Below are 23,175 nucleotides of genomic sequence, written 5' to 3'. Positions count from 1 at the left end.
GCATTCTGGAAAAACACCTTTTGAAATGGCTACTTTGCTAACACATGCTTTTGTTGTTTTCTTAACTCCACTGTGTTTTATATCACATTAGGGAACCATTTTTCAGTCAAGGGTAACTATTTGTGATCTGTTACTGAAGGTGCAGAACTAATATTAATAACTGGTACTTAAATTTCCTGTCAGCATACATAATGACATCTACAGGTAAATTATTGGCCCCCTGGAGCCTCTAAGTATAATTAGTAATTTTGTTGTTTTATGTTTTAAGTCATAAAGGGCTCTCTTGACCAAAATTGTGACCACATCAAATGCTTTTCTAGCATGCCGTCACACTAACAAAATCCTCATTCATCTTTTGTTATATTGAGCTTGTTGTGTCTTTGGCTTTTGGTACTTCAGTTTAGCGCATATTTTGGGGCTTTTTGTGCTGACAATCCCCGATTCAAACTTCACCATCAGTCCAAGTGCAGTGCATCCTGAGTGGCTAGATGCGCAGAAGTGGCAGACTGGGAAAAGCAGGCAAAGATAGAGGTTGCAAACAATAAGTACACCAAGCAGTTTACAGAAAAACTTTTCTTAAGGAAGGTCTGGGTGGAATCAAATGGCTCATTGTGAGGGTGTTCATGATAAATACACTGAGCAGCGAAAACTAAAGCGATGCATTCACACTCAGCAAGGCACGTAGTGACACCATGATAAAGCTGCACCAGTGTGCTCAGCCACCACAGTCGTACAGCTAATGCTCCTCCTGGGCAGCTTTAACCCCCTCCTCAGACACTGAGCCATGTTTTGTTGTTTCAAGGCCTATTATATCCAAGGGGATATAATCCAAGGAACAACTCTGTGTCCACATGGATATAATCCTAGTGGAACAGATCCATCAGATCCCTTCACTATGAGTGACTGTTGAAAAATAAGCAATACCTGGAGTAAAATGGAGCAGGAGAATCCACAGTATTAAATACCAAATATCAAATGTTCTTCCTTACTTAATTCAGTTAATAGGGTAGACTACAGGGTATAATAAATCCTGGATTATGAATGCTATAGGGCCTTTGGATGGCAATATGTATCCTATAGCTTGTACCTTAGGTACCACATATGATTGATCAATGGGGATAAAGCAAATGAGGCCTGAAATTAAAGAGTGTGCATGGAAGAGTATAACTCATGATAGAAGGAAGGAGACAAATGCAAGTTGAACTGAAAAGAGACCAGACACTAAGGTGAACATGGCTGAAAAATAGGATCCCATAGTGAAACCAGGAAGGCAAAATTAATGATGTAAAAGGTGTGAATATTGATGTATTAGGAACCTGGAGATACAGAGGCAAGAGAGGAGCTGAAATAGAATTGCAGCTCTTCCCAAAATGAAATCAGCAGGCCTGCCAGAGAAGTCTACATTTTCTCAGGACTACTGAATACCTCTAGGTATGAGGCCTCAAATAAACCTACCTGAAGATGAGATGAGAAATAATTACCTTATCAAACATGGTGAAGTTTGGCACCATTATTATAGTCCATTCCAACTGCCAGAAAACCTATGGATCAACAGAACTGTATTCTGAATTTTTATCCAGTATTGTTGTTTGGCTTGACCAAGAGAGGCAGCCTTAGGAGACTGTCCTCTCTAGAGGGTATGGCAGGCATCATTTCATAAAAGTGCAAAAGGCTCATGCTGCAAAGGTCTGGTGAGGCAGAACTCCAGTCCAGAGACAACTTGGTCCTGGGAAATTTCTGAAAGCATTTATTGTTCTACCAGCTAATCACCTGAGTAGTATTGTGCGTGCACGCATGTGTGTGTATGATATATTACATATAAGAATGATATATGTATCGTACACACACACATTCCCATATTTAGGAGGGAGGCAAAGAACATCGTTCTTCAGTAAACTATTCCAGCATATGTTTAATTCCCTCATTAGCGAGCAAAGCATATAAGCACGCATTTAATCATGTGTCATTCTCATTGCAATCAATAAGACTAAGTGGAGCTCAAGTGGTTTGATGAAACAAAGCCCTATTAGACAAATGAGGAAAGAGAAGAGAATTAATATGGCTATATCTAAGACAACTTCTGTTTGATATTTTCTCTGAGTGTCTTATTTCAAAGGCTTAAATAAATATAAAAACATTTGTATGTGAGACCATAACTGTGGATTTCTGACTGCATTAACACAGCAAAAAGTAACTAGGCAGCCGTTTCTGGTCCAAGAAGCACTTTTGGTATCTAGAATGCTTGTAACAGAGTTATTGATGGGAGACAGGGCAAGAAGATAACCTCCAGCTTAGTTATACATTTCAAGCTTTGACCCTACCGCAGTAGACTTTTAGGAAGCATCTTTAAAAAAAGGACTTTTGTTTATTTTTATAATTTTTTCCCCTGGTGCACCTTTCTCTGTTTTTTTTTTTTTTTGTTGGTTGTTGGTTGTTTTTTTTTGCATTATGTCAGTTACCTCCAGAAAAACTTCATTCTGCAATTTAAACTGTTAAGATTTTCACTCAAACTTCTGTGCAACATTCCTGTACATAGTTTAACCACCAGTAATATATAAAATTTAAAATACAATATATAAAAAAAAAAGTGAACTCAGTCAAATACCTGAATTCTAACAGCATGATAATGATAAAGGTCTAGAATATTCTGTGAATATTAGGAAGTAATAGATACACAAACAGGAAGATGTAAAAGAAATCATAAAAGCAAAGGAGAATGAACTTCTATCAGAAGTAGGATGCAATCCACAGGTAAACGCAGATACATGCTCTCATTTTAGAAGGTACAGTACATATGGGTCTCATTTCCCTTTGGTTAGGAAAGGTTTCACTCTCTGCAAGCTGTTAAAAACCTCTCAGAAAACTTAAGATGCAAAAAGCTTAAGAGTTTGTGGCTGTGGGTTTTTCCAAATTTCAAAAGCCAAATGTATTTATGTAACATAAGTCAAACCACATTACAGTAAAAAGCAAATGCAAGTATTAACAGCATTTCTAAGAGATAACACTGCTACAGGAGTTAACACACGCAGGTGAAGACATTAAGTTGTTTTTTTTTGTTTGTTTTTTGTTTTTTTTTAATATTAAGATCACATCTAAAAGCTAATCCTCCTCTTCTCCGTGTTGCCCTATTCAGCTGACCTGCAAAAGGTGCTTCGCTGATCTCATCAAACACTCCAGAATGTCCTGTGCCTTCCAGCTGTATTCAGCAAGAGGGAACACCATTCAGGTGCTTTTCTAGAAAACTTCTCTTGCATGCAGATTAAAACTTTGGCAGCCTACGGCTCATTTGGGCAGGAGTGACCATCAAGCTAGTAACCAGCAGTGACCATGAAGTTAAGCACATGAAATTATGTGGGTTCCTTGGGAATGCAAGAGGTTTCTTTGCTGGTAAAGGAGGCTGGATACTGGTCACACAAAATGCAATAAAGAGTGCAAGTATATAATTGTATGTGCTATTTGAGTCTTACTGTAAAATAAAACATGCCAGATTATCGTCTTCCATAAGATGGGCTCTAATGATTTGAAAGATGTCACACTGCCTGGATGCCAACAGAAGCAGGATCAGTCCTGCTGCTTCTATTATGATCCATATCTTTGTGTTAGATTAAAATATAGTACTCTCGGTACTTCCTTATGCTTTGCTAATCAAGTGACATAACTTACTTTGCACTGATAGAGCTATCTGTCAGGATGTGATAACCATAACTGGGAAACTGATTTTTGCTTTCTTCTAGGAAAGCTTTCCTGTAGAGAAATAATTTCTAATCAAGGTGACAAGGTGATGCATTACTATCATCCCATTCCCAAACATATTTCACAATTAGATACGTTTGAAATCAGCTTGCATGTGTTGAAATTAAACAACCTTCATTAAAATATTTCAGATAAACTGCTTTTTTTTGTTTATTTTTTGGAAACTACGGTCTGCTCTTCTCACAGCAGTCTTAACATTTCACTGATAGGTGATCAGTTCAGTCAAAAGGCCTTTAGATGTTTGATGTAAATTCATTTGTATATGTCACAAGTGCAGATTTAGACAAAATTCTTCTGCTAATGAGATTATATTTCATGAATGATCAACTTTGGGAATTTTGTGACCCAACTGCACCATTGCAGATGAGGAAAAAATCTGTTGTCACAAATCCTTGATTATAATTGTCTTGGAATTTTTTTTTAATTATCCTCCACTTAATTCATAACTTTAACCATCCCTCTAAACTTTGTGACTTTTCCTGGATTTTGTTGGTTTCTTTACCTGGGTATCTCTCATGAATGAACTATTATTTCTATCAATCCAGCCACACCTCCAAGATATATTATACTTAAACTACTGCAACTTACTTTTTTTTAAACCTCGACCCTAGTGACTGTTTTCTTTCTATTCAAAACAATGACTCTGAAACAATTTTCACAGATCCATTTCATCCCTGTGCTGGTTGCCCTTTCACCCCTACAAGTCTTTGCCCACTAAATCCTTCTATCACCTAAGTCATCCAAGAAGTAATTGAGTTCCCTAAGCCAGCATCCTTTGTCTTTCTTGACCACCTATCAACTTCACCATTAGGATGCTTTCACATAAATTCATTTTTCTCCTGATTTTTTTTTTCTGCCTGAGAAGAGCTGCCTTAAAAACATCCCGACAGTCTCTTATACTTACTTCACCTACAGACTTTGTGGAGATGAAAAACAGTCATTTACTACTTAACTAGAAGACGGGGTTGTTATAGTGATCTCCTGTGGGAATGCGAGGAGCAGCTTAGAGCACAACCGTGAACAATTCTCAGCAAAAACAGTATCTCCTTTTCTTCCCAGGGACTCTGTGTCCACTTACTAAGAAATAGTAGTGATACTCCTTCAATGGTCAAATAGTGTTGAAACACTCACCACACTGCCCCAGTGCAGAGGTTGATACAATGGCCTTTCAACGAGAGCAAATTTGTGTCCTAAGCAACAGTATCCTAGGAAAGAGAGTAGAGCATCAGCAAGGAGGTGGGAAAACAATTTTAATGTGACAGAAAAAAGAAGTGGGGGAAGAACAGAGTTGTTAATCTTCATTAGCTCACTTTTCATCTATTTGTACTTCTGATTTTCTACCTGAAAGAGTCTAATTATATAAGATAGTTTCTACTTTTTCTAAGTCACAATCTTCAGCATACTGAGTAGACAGTTGAGGGCATGGTCTCCTACATAATCAACATTCTTTCTCTAACTGGACTTCTGGGCATAATATTTTAGCCAGTCTAGATTAATGCTTTTGGTATAATCTCAAATATCCAAGAAACAGTGGGTATTCCCAGAAATACACTAATATTCTTTATGTAACCGAATGGTAATCAGCATTTGTAGGGAAATAAATGATATCAGGCATTCTTGTTATGAGGAATGCAACCTATAAAACTATAGCATTTGCAATGTAGTGTAAGAAATATATTCAGCATTACACTATAAACACATTTAATTCTGCAAACACGAGTACTTAGGATTTCTGGCCAGACAACTGGCTACTCCAAATATTTGTAGGACTAGTACCATATAGTTCATACATAAATTTTTTTCTCATCCTGCATAACCCCAAATCAGTAGGGTCTGAACTTGCAACAGCTTTACACGAGCAAACAGCCCTCAAACCTAATAAAGCTGCCATGGAGCACAGCAGGGCAAGTGGCCTTCTGTGTTGTGTAAGAGCAGTAGCCAAGGATTCGTGAGGTGGCACAGGTCTAACTTTACAGTCTCCATAGAAGAAAACACTTTTAAAAACTTATAGAAGGCAAATGAAAAATAAATATTACTATTCTACCTGCCATTAGAAATATAGCTCTCACTTTGATATGTACTTTGCTCAAAACGCATATAAATGCAACTGTGGGTGCTACTGTCTGAAGAGACTCATTAGCATTCATTAATAGGAAGCACTGCTAACTGAAGAAACTACTTTAATGTTTATCTCCTCTCATTGTTATTCAGCTCAGTGCATAGTTACCTTGCAAAGCAGGCTGTAAGTTCTCTTTTCCAACATTTAATTAGAATTTACATTTGAAATACAAAGTTTAGACACAGATATAAAGTTGCACAGAATAAAAATTTTATCAGGCATACTAAAATTTAACTCTTGCTTGCAATTATTCTGCACTATACTGAAGATTTATGCTGAAATACCAGTTCTGATTGACAGCGCCAGAATACTGACAAGCTGAAGTGGAAAAATAAGGCCTGACTGCAATAGATGTGATGCTGAAGGGACACAAGGGTTGCAGATTTGTTTGGAAAAGGGCCCCAAAATATAACTAATTCAAAGGAGTAGAAATAGGAAAGAGCACACATCTCCACTGTAAGTAGCCTGTCCTGGCAGTGACAGTCAAACCGCTGTGTCCCCCTTCCACCAGGAAAAGTCAGTGATTATACCATTTGGGGGTCTGCTCTCCATTCCAGTCATTGTTCTGCAGCAGAGGCAGAAAGCATCATTTAATCTTTTAGAAAGTAATATAAGCCTTCATTTTTTCCACGTTGGAGTAAAGAAGTGGAAAAAGAAATCCTCCCCCTAAACCCATTGCCTGAGTTGCATTAGCTGGAGCAAAGGATACTGCATCTTTTTAAGGACAAACTCCTTTCTGAGTGCTCTCTACTTCTGTGTTCAGAAACAGAGAATGGTAAAACAAAAAACAAGCACACAAAATTATATTGGTGCCTAAGAGAAGGACAGAGCATACTATCAGCATTAGGAAAAGAATCTGACCCTGCAGCTTTAGCACAGAGATTTTAAACACCAATGTTAGTCCACTGATTAACCAACCACTTGAAACTGTTCTTCTTACACTCACTAAAGGTTGATTTTAAAAACAAAACCAGCAGTGAATAAAAAAAGTTTAATTAAATGCTTTCAAAAAATCAGTAGTATTTACACTTCACAAGTGCATATTCTACAAGGATGGTGTGGTGCCAGAAAAGGTCCCAAGTTTGAAGATTGCCTGCTTCCTTTAGCTTCATTTATACAACTTTCTAGGAACATTATCAGTGAAGAGTGCTTTTCTTTTGAAGTAAGATTTCCAATTTTTCAATCAAAGGAAAACAAAAAATTCTAGTTTCCCATTTTGACTGTATTTTTCAGTCATTAAGTAATTACTGAGCAGTGTAAATGGCAAGATATTTAGCATCACTATTTAATAGAGCAGCAGATGAGGAGCTCCACATAGGAAAACTAGACCACAGTTACCAGAAGATACGTCTTTATCATGCAGCCATCAGTGTTTTTTTTTTCTACTGCCATGGAAAAGCCACCAGAATATAGATGGGTGTAAAGTATAATAAATTAAACTAGATTTGCTGTTTTCACCTTCATCACATTCTGGAACTCAATTTAATTATTTCAGCTCCCCAGCTGAAGGAAGTGATGCCCAGCACATCACTGACAACATCCAGCTCTGGACAAAGCACAGCAGAGGACCCAACTGGGACTGACTGTGCTGGTGGCTGTCCCCCCTGTTCCCAGCCGATTGATGCTTTAGAACCATGAATATCCTTGTTCAATGAACATATAGTTACTTTCTAGGTTTTAATGCATCTTCCGTTCCTGCTCCCAGGGTTAGCAGACCTGTCAGAGCAGGTTTGCATGCTGGACCATGAAATTCCCAGAAGACCACTTACTGGGAAGACCATTGCAGCTATAACAGAAACAGGAAAACAGCATTTTATACATATTTCATATGTAGCACATCTAAAATTAATCCAGAAACAAATAAGTACAGATGGAAACAGTCCAACTGTTGCTATTCTGATGTTGACACAACTTTCAGAAGAATATTAGGTTTTATTTTAAACCATCCTGTCTCTTTTGATTGGAAAGCACTGTCAGGCACAATCTGGCCCTTCTGCAGCATGATTACCATGGGCAAAACATGGTATCTCAGAGCAGAAGACATTGCAGGCTTCCACCTGATAAAGCTACACCACTAGGACTGTAAGTGTGCAACATGCTACAGGTTTGATTTTGCAAGTAAAGGAGCATGTGTGTTCACAACTCATCCATTTTTTTTCTGGTAAAGATAAAACTACTGGGAAATTATATACACAATGAATGCTGGTTCCCTCCTGCTCTGTTCAGCCAACTTTCTTAATCCCTGCTTTGGGAGGTAAAAATTGTGAGTAGTGGAAAAGCCAGTGACAGGGAATTATGTGGCTATCCCTATTTAGATGCATGGAATTAAATGTTAATAATTTGTCAGGTACTCATCTCAAGCTTTGATGTGATGCTTAGAGCATTCATTTGTTTAATACATTAAGGGCTACACGGCAAAGCTAGGATGAAACATGTAAAACAATACAGGTGGAAAAAAAATAGTTGCAAAATAATTATACTCTTGGAAAAGAAATACAAAAATAGAGAGGATGACTCATGGGAGAAAGTTACAAAGGCAAAAGTAATTAACTTACTGCTTATTCCATAAGAGGAAGAAGTGCAGATCATAGGTAAAATAAAAGAAAAACAATCACACGCTTTACAACAATCAACAAATGCAAAGATTTCCCTTTTACACCTTTTTCCCAGCAGCTCATTCTGAAACCAGGGCCCAACACTCTGATGTCCTAGGAACCTCTCAGCATAGTAGAGGACAGAGAGAAAGGCAGAATTACATGGTTTGCTAGCACAGTTCCAGACTAGGTTAGTGCAAAACTCCATCACTGATCAATCACAGGAGCACAAGCAAGCTCTGCTCCATTTATTCCCCCGACTCCTTTCTGTACCCTAAATTCAAAGACAACACATGACACATGCTAAGCCCAAAAAGAAGGAATAAGAGCTGTCTTTTGTTCTTCTCCATGATTCTTTAAGATGATTTCTGCTTCTTCAAACACTTGAATTCACAAATGTTGCAGTGGTACCTCCTTCAGTAACATAGCTGGGTGTCTTCAGCTCTTCTCCTGAGCAGGCCAGGTTTATGGAGGCATTGTTCCTCTATGTGTCGTGATTGAAACAAGACACGTCCTGGGGATTCCTAGCTGAGCATTTGTCAGCTACATGGAATATAAAAAACCTTGTGCCATTAGGAAGATAAAATACAGCCCTCAATACACTTCGCTTACAGAATCAGAGGGGTCTTTTGGATGCACAAGAAGCACTTGTGAAAGAAAAATAGCCAGAGAATACAGTAAAAGATATCTTTGATCAGCACTACACAGAAAGAGCTCTCCTCTTACTTAAGGTGCCCTGCATGCTACATAAAAATCCACAGCAAAGAAGCTTCAGTTGGTTTCTCTTTTGTTTTCCCAATGTACAGGGCATGAAACTGGGCTGCTTAAGGAGGGCTACCCTCAGTTCTTCTTTTGCTGTGTGTTTAACCAGGAAATGCTGAACCTGAGAGGAACCAAGTCTTTTGAACTTTACTTCATCTCCCTCATTCTGGGGAAATTCAGATGAAGTCTAACCACCTAAGCAAGCATTCTCCTTCTGAGTACGTGTGATTCTAAATCCTACCTCTCTTTATACACATATCACTAGACTGAATGGTTTGTTAACAATAGCAAAGTTAATATGACAAGGCTGCAACTAAGTAATTTGTTTTACTTTTGCATTTTAATTATGAATAGTTCTCAAGTATAAAATGTGACGCATCAAATGACCTACAGATATTGTACATACCTGCACTGAGCCACAGCTAGTTTGAATATGCTGTTTATACACAGCAGACTGCTCATCTTACAGAACTCTGGTCTTCTCAGAGAGTTTGGCTTCAAATGTTGTCTGTAGATCACTGAACTCTCAAAGCGGAGTTCATTTACAGCATTCACAGTGACCTATGCTTTTATGTTAGAGATACTCCAGCAGCAAGCAGCTACATTCATTTTTTATGCCCAGCAAAAGAAAATTATTTTAACAAAATGACCCATTTTACTATATTTTATTATCTGGGAATTATTCCAAGTGAATAGATGTAGAGGAGCTCCATCAATTTATCATTCTGCAATTAGTTTGACTTTGTAAAGATTTCTGCCTGAGTCATTTATGGAGTGGTTTGCCCAGGTTACAGTGCTTCAACTTGAGCCTCAGGACAAACAAAAGTAACACAAATCATCAAGATAAAATATTAATGGAACAAAATGGGAGTTAGAAGCTTTAAGAATGTCTGAACAAAAAGTAGAAGCCTATTTAAGAAATTCTGTACTTTTGCAGCCTTATTCATAATCTTTTTGCTTCCAAACATAGATTATGGAACGTATCCTACCAAAAGATCCTGTTTTTAGTGGTTGTACAGAATTTTATGAAGCAAAATGCTTGGATGAAAAATTCTTCATTAAAAAAATAATATATATATTAAAAATTTAAAAAAAACCAGACGTTCTGTTCATAATGTGTGACCACTTCTCAGATCAACATTGAGATACACTTCCTTAGTAAAGAAGGTCTAGCAAAGCAAACCAATAGCCACAAATTGCAGCATCCCAAAATGCCTCTAAAGGCATCTTTGCCAGTAGAACAAAGTAGGAGCAACGTCTATGAACATCAGGCCACAAAATAAACAAATTCTCACATGATACAATTAAAGAACCTTTTTATTTAAATCACGGTCTTTGAAATTTAAGTAGTTGACATTGAAAATAACAGACTTTCAAGATAAACGCTTTCAGAAATAATCAACGAGCAATATGCAACAAAATAACTCCCTTGTCTTACAAAACTACAAAATGAAAAACACGAGTAAAAGCAAAGTGTTCAGATAAGTGAAGCACCTTTCTTTACTGTTGCTATAATTTATCATAAGTGTATTTCCAGTTTGGGCCTGTCTCCATATAAGACAACCATCACAACTATTCTCGAGAAGAATTTAAATTGCTTTATCGCTAATCCACATGCAATTTGTAAACAGAGTTTTAGCCTCTTCATCTTACTCCACTGAACTTTTTTCCAGTTCTGGGAATGCAGATATGCTTTGTTGCATGGCTGCATGGAACCAGGAAAGGACAACAGGCAAGAGCATGGCTCTGAAGCTTACTGGTTAGGGTGTTAGTTTCTGGTTTTTCTTTTAGGAAGGTTTCACCTAACTTCCAAAGAACAATTTAGAGAAGGAACTTGAACCATGGACTCTTCTCTCCTAGATAAATGCTCGAAGTGTTCATCCATAGTGTTATAGCCTGACTTGACTGCAGTCTCAGTCCACTGAATCATTTTCTGCGCAAAAGAAAGCGGAGAAGGGCAGCACTCCCACCCTTACTATGTAGCACAACCTCCTTGTAGGTTTGAAGAAGGGAGTTTAATTCTTTAAGATTTATTTAAGAATTGAACTTCTTTTTCCTCCGCCTATTGTAAGTTTTCTAAATGCCACATTAATGGATTTTGCAATAAAAAGACAGGAAGGAAGAAGCTATTGCCATACTATTTTGAGAAAAGCCCAATTCTGCCGATGAACATTAAGGCATTTTCTGAAAGTGGTGCATAAAGAGATTGAAGTAGCTGAAAACCATACTAGCCACTTTGAACATTTTAAAAATCAAGTGAAAACGTTAATGACTTGCAAGGGAATTTGATTTGGAAAGGGAAAGGGGGGAGGTATAGATAAGACAAGGTTGAAATTGCTGTTGACAAATCAAAACTCTGTGCTAGAAAAGTTTCACTCAGAGAAGCTCAGAGGCGTTAAAGAGTAACTCATCGGTATCTCAGATCAGCTCTCCATGAAATGGAATGTCCTTTACAATATACTAAACTGTCAAATTAAATCTAATGTATCAGTTTTCCCTAACATTCAGAAATTCGCTTTGTAAAATATTAACTAAATAAATATGATTAAGCTGCATTTGAGAGTCAGCACAGAGATACAGGATGCTTTAACAAACATTCCTTGTAAATGTGAACTCAGCTAAGTGGAAAGGCTTATAGCTCAGAGCTCAAAGATGAGGTATTATTTTCCTCATTTCATCCGAAGTACTGAATATTCCTGTCAATCCTACAGTCCTCAGGAGGGACTGATGGATCTGGCCCTGACGTTTTTCTCATTTCTTTTGTATGGCTCTATTGTTACAAGCTCATTTGCATTTGGGAGTTGAAGACAGTAATCAAGTGAATGGTCTCAGAGCGCAGTGGTAGTTGAGATTTTATTCCCACAGAGATTTCAGTGAATACCAATAATCAGACACTCTTATGGGCAGGAGCAAAAGAGGAAACCGTAAATTTATGTAAGAAATGGCAAAAATATATATCACAGTATCACAGATTTCTAGGTTGGAAGAGACCTCAAGATCATCGAGTCCAACCTCCGACCTAAAACTAAGTACTCCACTAAACCATATCGCTAAGCTCTACATCTAAATGTCTTTTAAAGACCTCCAGGGATATGTTATTTTAAGCTAGGCTTAAAGAACTATTTAAAGGAAGAGGCTCAAGCAGTCATTCCAAGTGGGAGGCAACTGCTCAAATGCTAATCTGTAACAATATTACATCATCAACCTCCAAGTGATTCAAAACAATCCTAAATCACATAATTCCAACCTGTTCTCTAAGGCTTTTGTCTGTTTTGCAAACTTGGCTGAACTCTTAAAGGTTGTGTCAGTTTCCCTGCGTTAGCTCCCAGCTGATGCAAGGTAATGGGTGATCTTTCCTACTGCACCTTGCGTTAGCAGCCTACACAGTTTAGCCCTGGTATCTTCATACACTAAATAATCTGGTAAACCGATTTCTTTAGGTGATTCCAGTTTTAAGGGTCACCACTTCTCATGGGAAAAGAAGCCTTTCAAGTACCGATTGCCCAGAAATCCCTGTCTAAACCAAAGAATAAAGCAAAGGTTAAAAAAAAGGTGTTTATGCACAGTTAACACAGACCTCATTTGGCATAGGTTTAGAGACATTCTCAAAATGAAAATAAGTGTCTGGGAATTTCATGAAAATAGGCATTTGCTCAGTATAGAGTAACTTCAGATGAATGAGCAGAACAACAAAGTCTTGCTGTGGCCCTGAGACATATCACACATTAATTTGAAGAGGCATATCTACTTATTAAGAAGGAAAGGGCACACATTCATAGAGGCTTGCACAAAACAAACCAACCAAACCCAGCCCCCCAAAGCACAAAGAAGAGCTCTGACTTTTTCCAGGATGCAAACACTTTAACAGCCTGTGAATAATCTGAGCCTTAACACAGCTCTTGAGAATTAGTCAGGCAAGAACATGTTGAGCAATTTGTATGTCTGCCTGCCTGACAACCCTATGTCAACGGGAAGCCTAGCTCTTGAGGGGGGGGGGGGGGGGAAAAAAAGCATAAACCAGGAGTCACTGAGTGTTATCTTTTATATTTAATTCTCAGGTCTTTTAATCTTACATCCATTGACTAAACAAATCCCACAGTGCGGAAGTGGATACAAGAGAACATTTTTGAAATTATCGTGGCAGAATTTTAAGAAGTACTGATGTGCTGGAAAAATGATATCCTGATTTAGACTTATTAAAGAATGTAATAGTTGCAGTTCTTTCAAGAACTTGAAGCTCTCACTTATTTGAGCAAACATTAGTGACTATTTCCCTTCCTGTTCTCTTATTTATAGAACATGCTGTATCTAAACCCTAGGTCGTTATAAATAAGCAGTCTTCTCAACTTCTATTTGCGTGATCTCTTTTATTCATGCATGAAGTTGCTACTGTTCTTCAGTATGATTTTTCCTTCCTGTCCTTATCAGTTTGAGATAATGGCACACCTATAGTTTTTAAAAACATGTTTACGATTATTTCCTTCAAAATGGTTCAAATTATAATTAGCATCTACTCTTTATAGAGCATTATTTATGGAGTAAGTTGTCCTCCTCATTTTACTGTTTAGTTCTGTGGTTAGTGCTGGTGAAGTGGTTGAGGCCGATAGCCAGAGATTCACATCCTGCAGTAGCTGCCGCGAGCTTGTGCTTGTTCAAACTGATGGCTATGTGAAACCCCAGACGGGTTTCTTCTCAGAAACTTAAGAAAATAGCTCAGTTTCACAATCAACACTGGCCTCTCGCAGGATAAGCATAAAAGCATTTCTTGTGGTTCTCCTGGCTCCTGGATAGAGATGACCACCTGTTGTATGCGATTATTTTAACGAAGGATGCAATGTAAATGTCCACAGCTTTAATTTAGTTCTCCAAATTAGATATTAAACTACTTAGAGACCTAGTGTGCATGCTAGCCAATCACTTGGAGAATCAAGTACTTAATCCTGCTGCCGAATGTTCTGCATTTTCTCACCAATTTTTACCCTCTGCATTTTTATCCTTGATCTTGGTTTTGGGGAATTTCTTCAGATTTTTTTTTTTTTTTTTAAATAATACACATCATTTAGGAAAAGAAACTCAAAACCTGAATCACAGCAAACAACCTGTGGTCCATACAACACACAGTTGGCTTAGCAAGACAGATTTCAGACAAAAAAAAAAAACACCTACACATTTATGTATGGAAAACTTCACTATGAGAATCTTTGATGGAGCCTACTATTCCATAGCCATGATACTGAATAGTGTTTATGACTGCCCAGGTTTATGAACTTCTATATTTATGCTATTGAAAATCCTTTTCAGTCAGCATTTCTGATACACTGGATCAAATACCTTCTCTGTTTCCTTTTTCAGTCCTGCATGCTTTGGAGGAGGATTGACCTCCACCCCTTTACTGGTCAGCCATAAGTAGTCTTGCATCCTTTAAACTCTTCTTAATATTAGGGACAGATGTTGTTCATTTTGGCTTGGGATAAAAGAGAAGAGACTTCTGAAACAACAGTCAACGTGACAACATCTGACCTATGTATTTTACGAAGTAAGCAAGTAGGATGGGATCAACACAAAACAGGAACTAGGAAATTTAGATTATGGGTTCTTACAGAAGATTTAAAACATTCTCCCCCGATATCTCTATAACAGAAAAGCCCATCTGTTCTCTACAAACTTAAGTCACTTGTCATACTGTGTCTTCACTGCCCTCCTCATTGCCCAAGAAGTCCTTCTCAACTGATAAAAAGACATCTCTAATATAAAGTTGACTTTTGTTCTTACTTGAGTTAATAAATTACCTTAATGGATAAATGCTTTTAATTTGAGAACTTAAATATTTAATAAATTCTATTATTTTAAAGATTAACAAAGAAGGGAATTTAAAATTGATTTATCATGAGACTTAGGTCATTTTAAAATCAGACACATCACCAAGGATAATAGTTTCTTTTTTAGTCTAGATGAAGGCAATTTATGAGCAGTAGGAAATTCTGCAGATTGCCTGTGGGTAGAGCTTGGCATCTGTGTAATTATGTGGGATCTCTGAAGGCATTTAAAGGCCAATTGACTGCTTTTAAATCATCTCTTTAAACTGGTGACAACTAGAATATAAAGATTCTGTGGCCAAATGAAAAAAATGTATTTCAGTGTTGCCAATTCTGGCCCAACAATTCATGAGACTTGAAAATTCATACTTACTTATATTTTATAGAATATATATTAAAATTTAATCACAAAATTGATGTTGGAAAAGTCTAATTAATTAATTTTACAAAAAATGAAAACATTCTACACTCACTGGAGAAAAAAACTGAATCACTGAATGCTTTAATTATAGGAAGCAAATCACACTGCTTGCCTGGTTACAGGGATCAGATCCAGGAAAAGCAAGCTTTCCTGGCCTGTTCTTCATCCATTTCTTCACATATGCCTGCAAGTATTAGCACTCCGGCTATCTATTAGAAAGGAATTGTATGCACACGACTGTCAATCTGCTCATAATTACAGACTGTTTTTTTCACCCTAACGCATGCAATGAATCATTCCCAGTACCCAGCTTTACTGCCTATTGTATTTTGAAATGTGGAAGAACTTGTTTCTTTCCTATGTCCATGGTGCTCAGGTATATATCACCCTAGAACCCATTTGGACTACAGTAAGACCTTGTACATTGTTTCAGTTCTTAACTTCTATGTTGCATTTGAGCTGTGTATTTTTGTACACTGCTAATGATAGCTTTGATTATGTACATTAACTAATGGATATTATAATATGACTTAAATTAAGTAGACTTCCAGTAAAAGTATTTTTGAATGAGCATCTCAGTGTAATAAGTGGGGTTGCTAACTTTCTCACTTAAGAAATACACTGAAAGAGATAATTTCTGACTGCCTCTAGCTCACCTTCTAGCTTTTGTGTACCAGGACTCATACCACTTGGAATCACGCAGCACAAAGGCACCAAACAGCAGGGTTTAACAGCTAACAACTGTGTTATACTCAGACCGTCTGCATCCTCTTGTGAAATTGTACTGCTTTTGACCACCAGCTCCAGAACAGGCAGCTAGACAAGTAGAGCAGCTGCTAAGACACCGATCCTCTGGAACGAGCTGGGCTGTTTAATGTACAAAACCAACACAGCAGTGCAGCTATGCATGTGGCATAATGCTGAAAGGAAGAAAAAAATGAGGGTGCACTCCCATAAAGGCTGTCATTAAGTGTATCATATGTTAATCTTGCCTCCAATTTTCTGTCATCTATAATGATCTGTATCAATTCATTTCTTAAATGCGTTATAAATCTGATGAATTCCAAACAATTTTCACCAAAATATCAGCAGAACAAACCTTTACAGAAGAGGTATTTCTTCAAAGAAAACTGCAACTGCCTGTACTACTTTTGATTAGAGCACAAAATTTAGGGCTCGACATTTGAAGAAATAAGAAACTGCCCTACCCTTTGTTATAAGAAGAAAAGATAAAAAAACTATTTACTACTACCTCTAGGAAAATATATTTTTTTTTTCATTGTAACTTATTAAAGAAAGAAAATGTGTTAGCCTTTATGCAATGCAAAAACTGCTTTACTTTTATTGAACAACTAGATTTTTAGCTATTCCTAAATATCTATTTCTTTTATTTACTGAATCACAGAATTCGAGGCAGCACATGGGAATCAGTCTGTCCCACTGCATGAATGGCATGAACTTGCCTTGTTCCTGACAGATTTTTGTAATTTCTGTTCTTAAAATTTTCCTGTGATGAGGATTCTCTGACTTTCCTAGGCAAGCTGTCCCTGTGCCTGATTGTCCACAGAGTCACAGAAACAACAAGAAACAACAGGTTACACTAAGGCAGTCATTCCTGACTGGTTCTTTGGTCTGTTGTATGATCAAAAAAACCTGCCACCAACAACAAACTCCTATCTCCAAAAAAGTAATTTTTATCATTACACCTGGTAATTTGGGGGGAAAAAAACACCACCACAAACAAGACAGATTTCATAAACAGGTGAAAGTCACTAAATAGCAGTGTAATTCTCTGTCAGATATTTATTTGACTCAAGAACATAAAGAAATATTTGTCAGCTGACAAACTATAGTTAGACATCGATTTAAAATGTTTAAGAAAAAACATCTGAATTACAAAATTAAGATCTATCTCCCTACCAGTTAGAAATCTTTTCTGAAGTATTGCCAGGTGGAGCAGATGTTGAACAATTTCTGCATACATTTACTTGGAAAACTATGAAAATTTTCAAATACGCAGATATTTCTCTGCTCCTTTCATTTTCAGTACCTATGATATGCTCTCCAGTAGTCATCTTTTTACAGGTGAGTGAGATCAAATTTCTGAAGTAATCACATTTCAATGTATAGATGTGCAGTGCACTAAGATCATGACTAGAAAAAAAAAGAAAAAAGGAGGGGGCTAGGGAAAGAAAAGATTTTGGTCAAGAAATGCAACTACTTTGAGTTTCACTGAAATTGAAGCAGACTATTTGATTTTTTGAACTTACCCAAAACATTGTACTTCGAGTGATTTCAAAAAGAAAAGTTAATCTGCATCTTATTATTTCAGTGTTTGATGCCAGCTGTAGCCTGGGACCTTATTCTTTCTTGTGGACTCAAGTTTCATGCCTTTCTCATCTAATAATGCAACACATCCTTCTCTGAACAAAATACAGGCACTTTACAGAAGCTGGTAGATCACATGGTTACGTACATAGTACAACTTGCATTTCTCAATTAAAAAATATTTTGAAATTGAAGTGACATTTTAATATATTGAAATTTAAAATGAGATGGAAATCCTATGTTCTGCTCTACTTTGTTATCTTGTTCTTAACATCACCTACTTTTCCTGCACAGAAAGTGCTAGTTTCAGAAAGAAACCTTATAAGAACCTGTACTGCCAGCTTGGAGAACACAGCATACAGCTGAAATAATTATGTAGAAATAGGTTTGAACAGGGAATCAAAGTATTCCAAAAATTTAAACCCAAATTCTGTTTTCTTGGATCTGTCAGTGATTATGACGGTTTCTGAATGTGGTTGATAATAAAATTAATTTTAATTATAATTCTGTACAATTGCAGCACAATACTTCTTTATGGAGATTCTGTGTCTCTTTACAGACTTTGTGGCATTTAATGTGGATAATTATATTTACTTCTTTGTAAAGTGATTTGTGATCTCCTGATGAAGCTGCTGTATGAAAGAGGTAAGTATATTATTACTAAATCATATGGCTCAGTACATTAGTAATGCAATTATCTTTTCATAAGCAAAGTTTAAATGGCTTCTTCGCTTGTGAAACTGAATTCACGACATTTCCACTCTCACAAGTGACAGATTAACAAAAAAAACCTCTTAACTGTCCAAGTTTCCTATTTTTCCCAAAGCTTCTATTTATTAAGATTAAGTTAATTAAAACAGAGAAAAGGTTAGTAATGTCACAAAAAAAAAAGTGGAGAATGCTGTGAATTTAGCATAGTAAGTTTTGTGAACTCTAGTGGCTGAAGTACTGTGAATCCTTTCATCTATACAAAACATTACTTCAAATTCAATTAGACGACTTCTTATTTTTGGTATTAGTAGAATAATACAACTATCCACAGACACACAAATTAAATGGCACTTGGGAATTCCTGCTACCTCTGCAATGTGTCACACTTGGCCTTTTACGTGCCAACACAGAAAAGAAATACTAGGACAGTTTCTCTCCCTCTCTAAGATGGCATTTTGCAGAATAGTGACAAGTGCAAAGACAGTGCCACAAAGCATAGTTTTGCTCCCCTAGCTGGAACAGGAAAGTTGGCAGAGGAACAACTCAAGGCAAACTTGCAGATTAGTGCTCTGAAGGGTTCCTGGGATGCAACACAACTCACAAGCATTCAGCAAAACATCAGGGGCCACTTGAATTTGTTCCCAGAGCTGCACTTGAACAGCTATAGGGTTTACACACTCATGTGGTAAAATCCTCTTACCCAGCCTGGAACATCACCAAAACATGGGAAGGCACAAAAAACAGAAAAACACCTGCTGCTGCTTCTCCTCTGGGTGGTATCTCCTGCCTGTGCCTCTCATGAAAAACAAGCTAATAGCTCTGTAATGCATTTCTGCTAAGATAATGTAGATCCCCCAGTGCAGAAATGGTTGCCATCTCTGTACAGGTTCCTTTAGCTGCTGTAAGGGAAAGGTGTTTGGGTAGGAAATCTGCTTGCTGGCAAGACAAGTTCCTCTAGTTGCAGTTCTTGTCAAAACCAATATCGCCTTGCAATGACCTTTCTGAGAATATCAACTTGCAGTTCACAGATGAGCAAGCTAATTCTTTTGTAGTGATTTCTTCACTTCCTCTATCCATTCCTGGTATACTGTCTGACAGTGACTCATCTGAATAGGACATCCTCATTCTGCTGGTAATTAGTATGTTGGGTAACCTGTCAGAGAGATGAAATGTTGGGTCTCCAAGACAGCAGCAGATAATGAGAATTCAGACACCTGCATATGTGTTTGTAGGACATCCACTATCAAACACAGTATTTAGTGGATTATTTTTACAGGCAAGACAGGGGAAAGACTGAAAATAACAAACAAGAATAACAAACAAGTGCTGCCAGCATGTAGACACTGCAATGCAGTGTCCCAGTCTCCTTTATATTATAAAGGAGAGTCAGAAGGCACTAGGCAGTATTTGAAAGCACGTTTTTTCCTATTTTTTCAATTCATGCCAAAGAAGAAGAAAGGACAAAAATTATTTGTAACAGTCTCTTAGAAATAATAGATGCTTTCTCTCTATGCTATTGTATTAGTTGGAAAGTGTGGCTGTTTGCTCCATGCCGCCTTCAGGCCAACTTCCCCAGGCACACTGAGCACCGAAGGCGGCTGTCCCCGCACTGAGACGCTCACCCGCGAGTCTTCAAGGGAGCTACAGTCCTGCCTGATCTGACCCAGCGCGACTGAGCGAAGTCAGGGCCTCATTTGCAAAAGAACGAATTTAGTATCAATATATTTCTGACCCTGCTTATTCATTTATCTTACCACAAAACTGTCTCAACCAACCAGTCCTCAAGACACCTTTGGCCTCCCCTCGTTTCCCTACAAGGCCTGTTGGCAGGCCACTTGGCAGGCTTCAGCCATGCAATGCCTGCAGACCTCTCTGTGGGGGCTCCTACTCGTTTTACTCCTTGGGGGGGGGGGTTGGAGGGTAAGCGATAAATCAAGGAAATCAAGAATAAAACATTTACTGGTACAGATTCATTTCATGTTCTAACCTTCAGTGTTCCGTGACAGACCTTCGTCTACACAGTGAAATGACACTTCATCTATCCAGTCTGTAGCAGAAAATTAATTCACACAGCTGTCTGATTTAAATAAGTCAGCAGGCAATTTTTATTTGTTTATTTCATGGCAGTGGTGGACACAGTTAGCTGTAGCCACTGATGTTTCAGCTTAAGTTAACAATAGCATTAACACTACAAGACTCTAAAAGAACAATTTAGTTTTCACTACAGCTTCAAATGATTTATTTAAGGCTCTAATGTGTTCCAAACTGCTGTTAGTTGTTAAAACATGATTTACATGCTGTTGTGTAACAACTAAAGTGGATATCAATAATATACAATATTTTATATTATAAATATTAGAATACCAGAGTAAAACAGAAAAGAAATATGGCTAATCATGACTTATATACAGTTTCTGATATTCAGGTATAAAACTTAAAAATATATTATGGATTAACGGTCTCTTCATATACCTCATGACAATTTCTTGACATGAGTCAACCACAAATCATTCTGAGGCACAGACATTTCTTTAATGGAAAACTGACAAGGGCAAGTTAATATCTCTAAAGGAACAGGAAGTTTGAAAATTGAATTTTAACTGTACTGTGGGCAATAAAATAACCTTTGGATTACAGTTACTGCACACTACAAGCCATAGGGTGAATTAATTAGGAGTGCTTCTTTGATTCTGCATTTGTCAAAATTATAGTTTCTTTAAAAGATAAAATTAAAAGCAGAGGAATTTAAAAATTAGGCTTTTTTTTTCCTCATAATAGACAGGAATTATACCTGAGCTTTTTTATTTCACTTAGTAGGTGAATAATAAATAGAACTATTCAGTGACATTTCGTGGTTTTGGTGAATACCTTCTGAAAAATGACATTAAATACTAATACTATCACTGACATCATATATTTCCTTCACAAAAGCTTTTGGAATTTTCTCAGCTATTCTTCAGGAAATAACCAAGCCTCACAAATCCCCTTAAAACAGCAGTTAAGTAATCCACTGTCTCTAGAAAACGATACATTTGTTTAGCTCACCAGACATCAATTACGACAAAGAACACATTCTTCTAAATCACCTATTTACTTTGCGGAACCTGAACTTAAAATATTTTGTTTTAATTATATTGATAGATAAAAGCAACGTGATTAGAGCATGGGCTGCAAGGCAAAATGGATAGTTAGGAAGAAAGGGGATGTGTGTAGTTCGTCTAGAATAATTTCTACCCATTTTCTACTTTCCCATAGTAAATCTGAAGACTATACCCCAGAGAAATTTTCCTATTTCATCTCCTGTCTCTTAGAAAGGTTCTAGAGGTAGATGAGGACAGAAGAAAATGCCAGCAGGTTTTCTGGATCTCTTTTATAAGTCAATAACTGATGTTCATAAATTCATTGCCATCTGTGATCATTTCTCCACACCAGAAGCTCACTACATGGGGGAACAGAACAGAAAGGTGAGAATTGGCAGGGTTTGGGGCTTGAAGAGGCACGGGGTCTCAGCCATAACCCCATGAAGGCTTCGTACCTCTCCTTAATCCTGACTGTCTTCACAGCTGCCCTTGGCTACAACAGCCCTTACATCTGAAGCTCACTGACGGGTCAAAACGTCAAAGACCATCTGAAAGACTGAATGCATTCTGCAGTTATCACTCGCTGTATGTGAGCAATTAAATAATTGTATCCAAAGGCTATTCTCACCTTTTACATATGTGGTTTTAAAACAGGCTTTGTAGAATGTCTTTTGATATCTTTTGACAAAAAGACCACCAAGATTTTATTTTTCTAGCTCTTCCTAAAGAAATGTTCTCTGCAGAGAGCAAAGTAACAACAATTGAGCAGTGCTTACAACAATGAATTTTGGACTTCTAGTTGCCTTTTATCATCATGAAGGTTTCGTCTTGTTTTCTTCCAGATTTACATCTCTGATATTGAATAAGCAAAGTTAAAAAAAAAACTTGCCTTTGGGAATTATATTGAGAAACATTAATATCTAACTTGGTAGGGAGTCTTGCACATAAATCTTTGAAGCGTGTTAAAAACAGAGATTTTTTTACAAGAGTAATGAAGTCAAACAGTACTCTAAGTTTCCTCCCTCATTTCATGGGTTCTGTGAATAAAAGAATTAATCTATGTAAAACTTTCTCGGGAGCTAATTTTCATTTATTTATTTATTTTTATTACCCATTCTGGTTAGAAAACTAACGTTGATCTAAACGTTACTGTGATTGCTTTATTGATACAAGGTACTCACCAGGCTGAAATCCAAACAGCATTTGCATTGCTTTAATAACAACTGGGGTTAAACTCCCATGATCAAATGAATGGTGAATAGCCCAGTTTACTTAAGTGACTTACTTACTGCATGTTAACAGCCGAGTGTTTTCCTATTAAGTCTTAAATGCATGTATTTTTAACAACAAAAGACCACCACTTACATGATCAAAAACACACATCACAGTAGATAATTCATAGCCTAAACAAACACACGCATTTGATGCACAATTTCATTTCATTTCTTTCATGTGCATGGAGTTTACAAACCACCACCACACTAACTGGAAACAGCAAACGCTTTGTAATTAGTAAAAGGAAGCCACTCTTTTCCCAAACTGCATGGAGTTTCTAATTAGATACTAATTAGAAATCAGTATTCCTCTTAAT

The sequence above is a fragment of the Anser anser genome, assembly GCF_964211835.1.
Source record: "Anser anser genome assembly, chromosome: 7".
NCBI lineage: Eukaryota > Metazoa > Chordata > Aves > Anseriformes > Anatidae > Anser > Anser anser.
Note: the sequence above shows the minus strand (reverse complement) of the source record.